The sequence below is a fragment of the Melanerpes formicivorus genome, unplaced genomic scaffold (assembly GCF_026170545.1).
Source record: "Melanerpes formicivorus ecotype bairdi unplaced genomic scaffold, bMelFor1.0.p_v2 SCAF_877, whole genome shotgun sequence".
NCBI classification, from domain to species: domain Eukaryota; kingdom Metazoa; phylum Chordata; class Aves; order Piciformes; family Picidae; genus Melanerpes; species Melanerpes formicivorus.
This window is the reverse complement of record NW_027143229.1, coordinates 45,001-52,500: the sequence shown is the minus strand read 5'-3', so window position 1 is coordinate 52,500 and position 7,500 is coordinate 45,001.

The window sequence follows — 7,500 nt, the reverse complement described above, 5'->3', positions numbered from 1 at the left end:
GCGGGGACAGGTGGTGTCGTCCGTCCCCGCCCCCGTAACCTGCTCTGAAGCATCCGCTTCCCGCCGCGGTTCGCCCTCCACCCCCCCGCCGCACACGCAGCTGCCGCTTCCCGCCGCCTCTGCCCCCCGCCCCGGGATCAACCACCCGCCGGGTCCAGCCGGTCCCGGTCCCGGGAACCTGCTCCCGGGGCCAGCCGGAGCCACGCCCCCTCCTCTGACGCTTCCAGCTGCCGCCTCCCCTCCCACCCCCCAAACTCACACTGGCCCTCGCCGGCCCGCCCACCCGCCTACCTGCTTGCCCGCCGCCGCTGGGTGGCGTGCCGGACACTCTCGCACACAGGTACACAGACAGGGACACAGGGACACAGGCACTCAGGCACACAGGGACACAGGGACACAGGGACACAAGGACACAGGGACACAGGCACTCAGGCACTCAGGCACTCAGGGACACAGGGACACAGGGACACAGGGACACAGGCACTCAGGCACACAGGGACACAGGGACACAGGGACACAGGGACACAGGCACTCAGGCACTCAGGCACTCAGGGACACAGGGACACAGGGACACAGGGACACAGGCACTCAGGCACTCAGGGACACAGGTGGCGGGCCGGAGGCCGCTCTCCACTGTGTGGCAGGGGTCCAAGAGCCACCCCAGCCCAACCCAGAGGGTCTTTTGCACCTCTCTAGAGGCCACCCAGAGACCCCAGGCCGCAGCAGAAGCCTCCCCCGCACGCTCTGCAGGCTTCCGACCCACCCCAGGCCGCAGCAGAAGCCTCTCCCGCACGCTCTGCAGGCTTCCGACCCACCCCAGGCCGCACCAGAAGCCTCTCCCGCACGCTCTGCAGGCTTCTCAGCCACCCCAGGCCGCAGCAGAAGCCTCTCCCGCACGCCCTGCAGGCTTCTCAGCCACCCCAGGCCGCAGCAGAAGCCTCCCCCGCACGCTCTGCAGGCTTCTCAGCCACCCCAGGCCGCACCAGAAGCCTCTCCCGCACGCTCTGCAGGCTTCTCAGCCACCCCAGGCCGCAGCAGAAGCCTCTCCCCGCACGCTCTGCAGGCTTCTCAGCCACCCCAGGCCGCAGCAGAAGCCTCTCCCGCACGCTCTGCAGGCTTCTCAGCCACCCCAGGCCGCAGCAGAAGCCTCCCCCGCACGCTCTGCAGGCTTCTCAGCCACCCCAGGCCGCAGCAGAAGCCTCCCCCGCACGCTCTGCAGGCTTCTCAGCCACCCCAGGCCCCAACAGAAGCCTCTCCCGCACGCTCTGCAGGCTTCCGACCCACCCCAGGCCGCAGCAGAAGCCTCTCCCGCACGCTCTGCAGGCTTCCGACCCACCCCAGGCCGCACCAGAAGCCTCCCCCGCACGCTCTGCAGGCTTCTCAGCCACCCCAGGCCGCACCAGAAGCCTCCCCCGCACGCTCTGCAGGCTTCTCAGCCACCCCAGGCCGCACCAGAAGCCTCCCCCGCACGCTCTGCAGGCTTCTCAGCCACCCCAGGCCCCAACAGAAGCCTCTCCCGCACGCTCTGCAGGCTTCCGACCCACCCCAGGCCCCAACAGAAGCCTCTCCCGCACGCTCTGCAGGCTTCCGACCCACCCCAGGCCGCAGCAGAAGCCTCTCCCGCACGCTCTGCAGGCTTCTCAGCCACCCCAGGCCGCACCAGAAGCCTCCCCCGCACGCTCTGCAGGCTTCTCAGCCACCCCAGGCCGCAGCAGAAGCCTCCCCCGCACGCTCTGCAGGCTTCTCAGCCACCCCAGGCCCCAACAGAAGCCTCTCCCGCACGCTCTGCAGGCTTCCGACCCACCCCAGGCCGCAGCAGAAGCCTCTCCCGCACGCTCTGCAGGCTTCCGACCCACCCCAGGCCGCACCAGAAGCCTCCCCCGCACGCTCTGCAGGCTTCTCAGCCACCCCAGGCCGCACCAGAAGCCTCCCCCGCACGCTCTGCAGGCTTCTCAGCCACCCCAGGCCGCACCAGAAGCCTCCCCCGCACGCTCTGCAGGCTTCTCAGCCACCCCAGGCCCCAACAGAAGCCTCTCCCGCACGCTCTGCAGGCTTCCGACCCACCCCAGGCCCCAACAGAAGCCTCTCCCGCACGCTCTGCAGGCTTCCGACCCACCCCAGGCCGCAGCAGAAGCCTCTCCCGCACGCTCTGCAGGCTTCTCAGCCACCCCAGGCCGCACCAGAAGCCTCCCCCGCACGCTCTGCAGGCTTCTCAGCCACCCCAGGCCGCACCAGAAGCCTCTCCCGCACGCTCTGCAGGCTTCTCAGCCACCCCAGGCCGCACCAGAAGCCTCCCCCGCACGCTCTGCAGGCTTCTCAGCCACCCCAGGCCGCACCAGAAGCCTCTCCCGCACGCTCTGCAGGCTTCCGACCCACCCCAGGCCGCAGCAGAAGCCTCTCCCGCACGCTCTGCAGGCTTCCGACCCACCCCAGGCCGCACCAGAAGCCTCCCCCGCACGCTCTGCAGGCTTCTCAGCCACCCCAGGCCGCACCAGAAGCCTCCCCCGCACGCTCTGCAGGCTTCTCAGCCACCCCAGGCCGCACCAGAAGCCTCCCCCGCACGCTCTGCAGGCTTCTCAGCCACCCCAGGCCCCAACAGAAGCCTCTCCCGCACGCTCTGCAGGCTTCCGACCCACCCCAGGCCGCAGCAGAAGCCTCTCCCGCACGCTCTGCAGGCTTCCGACCCACCCCAGGCCGCAGCAGAAGCCTCTCCCGCACGCTCTGCAGGCTTCTCAGCCACCCCAGGCCGCAGCAGAAGCCTCCCCCGCACGCTCTGCAGGCTTCTCAGCCACCCCAGGCCGCACCAGAAGCCTCTCCCGCACGCTCTGCAGGCTTCTCAGCCACCCCAGGCCGCACCAGAAGCCTCCCCCGCACGCTCTGCAGGCTTCCGACCCACCCCAGGCCGCAGCAGAAGCCTCTCCCGCACGCCCTGCAGGCTTCTCAGCCACCCCAGGCCGCAGCAGAAGCCTCTCCCGCACGCTCTGCAGGCTTCTCAGCCACCCCAGGCCGCACCAGAAGCCTCTCCCGCACGCTCTGCAGGCTTCTCAGCCACCCCAGGCCGCAGCAGAAGCCTCTCCCGCACGCTCTGCAGGCTTCTCAGCCACCCCAGGCCGCAGCAGAAGCCTCTCCCGCACGCTCTGCAGGCTTCTCAGCCACCCCAGGCCGCACCAGAAGCCTCCCCCGCACGCTCTGTAGGCTTCTCAGCCACCCCAGGCCCCAACAGAAGCCTCCCCCGCACGCTCTGCAGGCTTCTCAGCCACCCCAGGCCGCACCGGAAGCCTCTCCCGCACGCTCTGCAGGCTTCCGACCCACCCCAGGCCGCACCAGAAGCCTCCCCCGCACGCTCTGCAGGCTTCTCAGCCACCACAGGCCGCACCAGAGGATCTTTTGCACCTCTCTGGACGCCACCCAGAGACTCCAGGCCGCACCAGAGGCCCCCCCCCCCAACCATTTACAGGCTGCAGTGCCAGCCTAGGCCCTGCTGGCAGCCTCCCTTGTCTGCTTTGGAAGGCCTCCCATCCACTCCAGACCTGCCTGGAGGCCTCCCTCGACTGCTCCCGGGGCCCTCGAAGCCACCCTAGGCCTTTCTGGAGGACCTGCTCGACCGCTCGGGCGGCTTCTGACGCACCCTCGGCCATCCGGCGCCCAGCAGCTCCCAGGGCCAGGCACCGGCCTCCCCCTCCGGCCGCCCCTGGGGCCGGGGGTGGCTCGGACTCGGCGCCCCCAACGTGTCGTCCCGTCCCCCCCCCCCCCCCCGCACCGCCGAACATTCGCTGCAGCCGAGGGCTTGCCGCTCGACGCCTACCCCACCCGCCCAGCCCCCCGCTGCCGCCCGGCGCTGCCCCGGCCGCTGCGCCCCGCCTCTCATCGCTCCCCCCACCCGGCAACCGGCCGCCGGGCACGGCAAGTCCCAGGGCAGGGAACAGGTGCTGCCGGGACCCCGTGCTGGCTGCCGGCTTCCCGGGGCTGCCCCGGGCACGGACAGGTCGCCCCCCCCGCCCCGGCGAATGTTCACCGAACCGGCTGCCGGCTGCCTTCGAGCACCCCCCGCCCCCCGCCACTATCGTCCCCCCCCGCCCCCCCTCCGCCTCCGCTGCCGCTTCTCCCCGCACCGCCTCCACTGCCTCCCCCCGCCGCCGGCGAACGAGTCGCCGGATCCGTAGGGTGCCGGGAGCCCGAACGGCGAGCGGCTCCGGCTGCTGCCGGGACCGCGGGGCTTCGAGCCGCTCCGGCCGCGGCCGGGACCCCGTGCCGGAAGCCGGCATCCCGGGACGGCCCCGGGACGGCCCCGGTCGCCGGCCGGGTGACGTTCAGCGAAGCGGCTGCCGCCAGTCTTTGGGCCTCCCCCGTGCCGGGGCCGCGGGGATTCGAGCCGGTCCGGCCGCGGCCGGGATCCCGGGCCGGACGACGGCTTCCCGGGCCGGTCCCGGTCGCCTCCCGGGTGACGTTCACCGAAGCGGCTGCCGGCTGTCTTCGAGCCCCCCCCCGCCTCCGCCTCCGCTGCCGCTTCTCCCCGCACCCCCTCCACTGCCTCCCCCCGCTGCCGGCGAACGAGTCGGCGGATCCATACCGTCCCGAGAGCCCGAGGCGGCGGCACCCAGTGCGGGTCCGGCCGAGGCCGGGACCCCGTGCCTGTCGCAGGCTTCCCGGGACGGCCCCGGAACGGCCGCGGTCGCCGGCCGGGTGACGTTCACCGAAGCGGCTGCCGGCTGTCTTCGAGCCCCCCCCCCCTCCGCCTCCGCTGCCGCTTCTGCCCGCACCTCCTTCACTGCCTCCCCCCGCCGCCCGCGAACGAGTCGGCGGATCCGTAGGGTGCCGGGAGCCCGAACGGCGAGCGGCTCCGGCTGCTGCCGGGACCGCGGGGATTCGAGCCGCTCCGGCCGCGCCCGGGACCCCGTGCCGGAAGCCGGCATCCCGGGACGGCCCCGGGACGGCCCCGGTCGCCGGCCGGGTGACGTTCAGCGAAGCGGCTGCCGCCAGTCTTTGGGCCTCCCCCGTGCCGGGGCCGCGGGGATTCGAGCCGGTCCGGCCGCGGCCGGGATCCGGGGCCGGACGATGGCTTCCCGGGCCGGTCCCGGTCGCCTCCCGGGTGACGTTCACCGAAGCGGCTGCCGGCTGTCTCCGAGCACCCCCCCCCCCCTCCGCCTCCGCTGCCGCTTCTGCCCGCACCTCCTTCACTGCCTCCCCCCGCCGCCCGCGAACGAGTCGCCGGATCCGTAGGGTGCCGGGAGCCCGAACGGCGAGCGGCTCCGGCTGCTGCCGGGACCGCGGGGCTTCGAGCCGCTCCGGCCGCGGCCGGGACCCCGTGCCGGAAGCCGGCATCCCGGGACGGCCCCGGGACGGCCCCGATCGCCTCCTGGGTGACGTTCACCGAAGCGGCTGCCGGCTGTCTTCGAGCCCCCCCCGCCTCCGCCTCCGCTGCCGCTTCTGCCCGCACCCCCTCCACTGCCTCCCCCCGCCGCCGGCGAACGAGTCGCCGGATCCGTAGGGTGCCGGGAGCCCGAACGGCGAGCGGCTCCGGCTGCTGCCGGGACCGCGGGGCTTCGAGCCGCTCCGGCCGCGGCCGGGACCCCGTGCCGGAAGCCGGCATCCCGGGACGGCCCCGGGACGGCCCCGGTCGCCGGCCGGGTGACGTTCAGCGAAGCGGCTGCCGCCAGTCTTTGGGCCTCCCCCGTGCCGGGGCCGCGGGGCTTCGAGTCGGTCCGGCCGCGGCTGGGACCCCGTGCCTGTCGCAGGCTTCCCGGGACGGCCCCGGAACGGCCGCGGTCGCCGGCCGGGTGACGTTCACCGAGGCGACTGCCGGCTGTCTTCGAGCCCCCCCCCCCCCCTGCCGGAGCCGCGGGGATACGAGCCGGTCCGGCCCGCGGCCGGGACCCCGTGCCGGAAGCCGGCATCCCGGGACGGCCCCGAGACGGCCCCGATCGCCTCCTGGGTGACGTTCACCGAAGCGGCTGCCGGCTGTCTTCGAGCCCCCCCCCCCCTCCGCCTCCGCTGCCGCTTCTCCCCGCACCCCCTCCACTGCCCCCCCCCGCCGCCCGCGAACGAGTCGCCGGATCTGTAGGGGGGCCGGGAGCCCGAGGCGGCGAGCGGCTCCGGCTGCTGCCGGGACCGCGAGGCTTCGAGCCGGTCCGGCCGCGGCCGGGATCTCGTGCCGAACGTCGTCTTCCCGGGACGGTCCCGGGAGGGCCCCAGTCTCCTCCCGGGTGACGTTCACCGAAGCGGCTGCCGGCTGTCTTCGAGCCCCCACCCCTGCCGTGGCCGCGGGGATTCGCCCCGGTCCGGCAGCTGACGGTTCCCTGTGCCGGACGCCGGCTTCCCGGGACTGCCCCGGGACAGCCCCGGTCGCCTCCCGGGTGACGTTCACCGAAGCTGCTGCCGCCTGTCTTTGTCCCCCCCCCCCCGTGCTCTCCCTCAGCCGGGAGGTAGACGTGCTCTCCCTCGGCGAGTAGACGTGCTCTCCCTCGGCGAGTAGACGTGCTCTCCCTCGGCGAGTAGACGTGCTCTCCCTCGGCGAGTAGACGTGCTCTCCCTGGGCGAGTAGACGTGCTCTCCCTCGGCGAGTAGACGTGCTCTCCCTGGGCGAGTAGACGTGCTCTCCCTGGGCGAGTAGACGTGCTCTCCCTCGGCGAGTAGACGTGCTCTCCCTGGGCGAGTAGACGTGCTCTCCCTGGGCGAGTAGACGTGCTCTCCCTGGGCGAGTAGACGTGCTCTCCCTCGGCGAGTAGACGTCCTCTCCCAGGGCGAGTAGACGTGCTCTCCCTCGGCGAGTAGACGTGCTCTCCCTGGGCGAGTAGACGTGCTCTCCCTGGGCGAGTAGACGTGCTCTCCCTCGGCGAGTAGACGTGCTCTCCCTGGGCGAGTAGACGTGCTCTCCCTGGGCGAGTAGACGTGCTCTCCCTGGGCGAGTAGACGTGCTCTCCCTCGGCGAGTAGACGTGCTCTCCCTCGGCGAGTAGACGTGCTCTCCGCGGAGATCGCGCTTGTCGCCAAGGGGTCGCTGTTGCGCTCTGCCTCCGCCTACGTCATCGTACAAGCCGGCGTGATTTCTGCGACCTGCCGCTGGGCGGAGGTCGGCTGGTTGTGCGCTCGCGGAGCTGACGGCCCTCCAGTTCCGTATATGAGGGAACGAGTGACGCCGAGCACTCCCAGGGCAGCGCTGCCGAGCGGCTGCTCCAAGCCACCCGCCAGGCGGCTGGGCAGGGGTCCGTCTGGCTTCTCGGTGGCTTTCCCCCGGGTCAGAGAGGGGACCCGCGGGGCCGAGCAAAGGCGCGGCGGTTTGGAGCGGCCGCTGGCGCACCCTCAGCGGTGTTGGATGGGTTTCGCTCGTCCGTGAGCCGGAGCCCAGCCCGGGCTCGGCAACGAAAGAGGGGAAAAGAAAAAAAGTTGACGAGTGGCTGGCGCCGGCCACTGCCGAAGTGTGGAACCCCCGAAGCGAAGTTTGCCCGGTGGGGCACGGGGGCAGAGAAAGCCGGGGAGACGTGGTGCCGGCGTCGGTCCCACC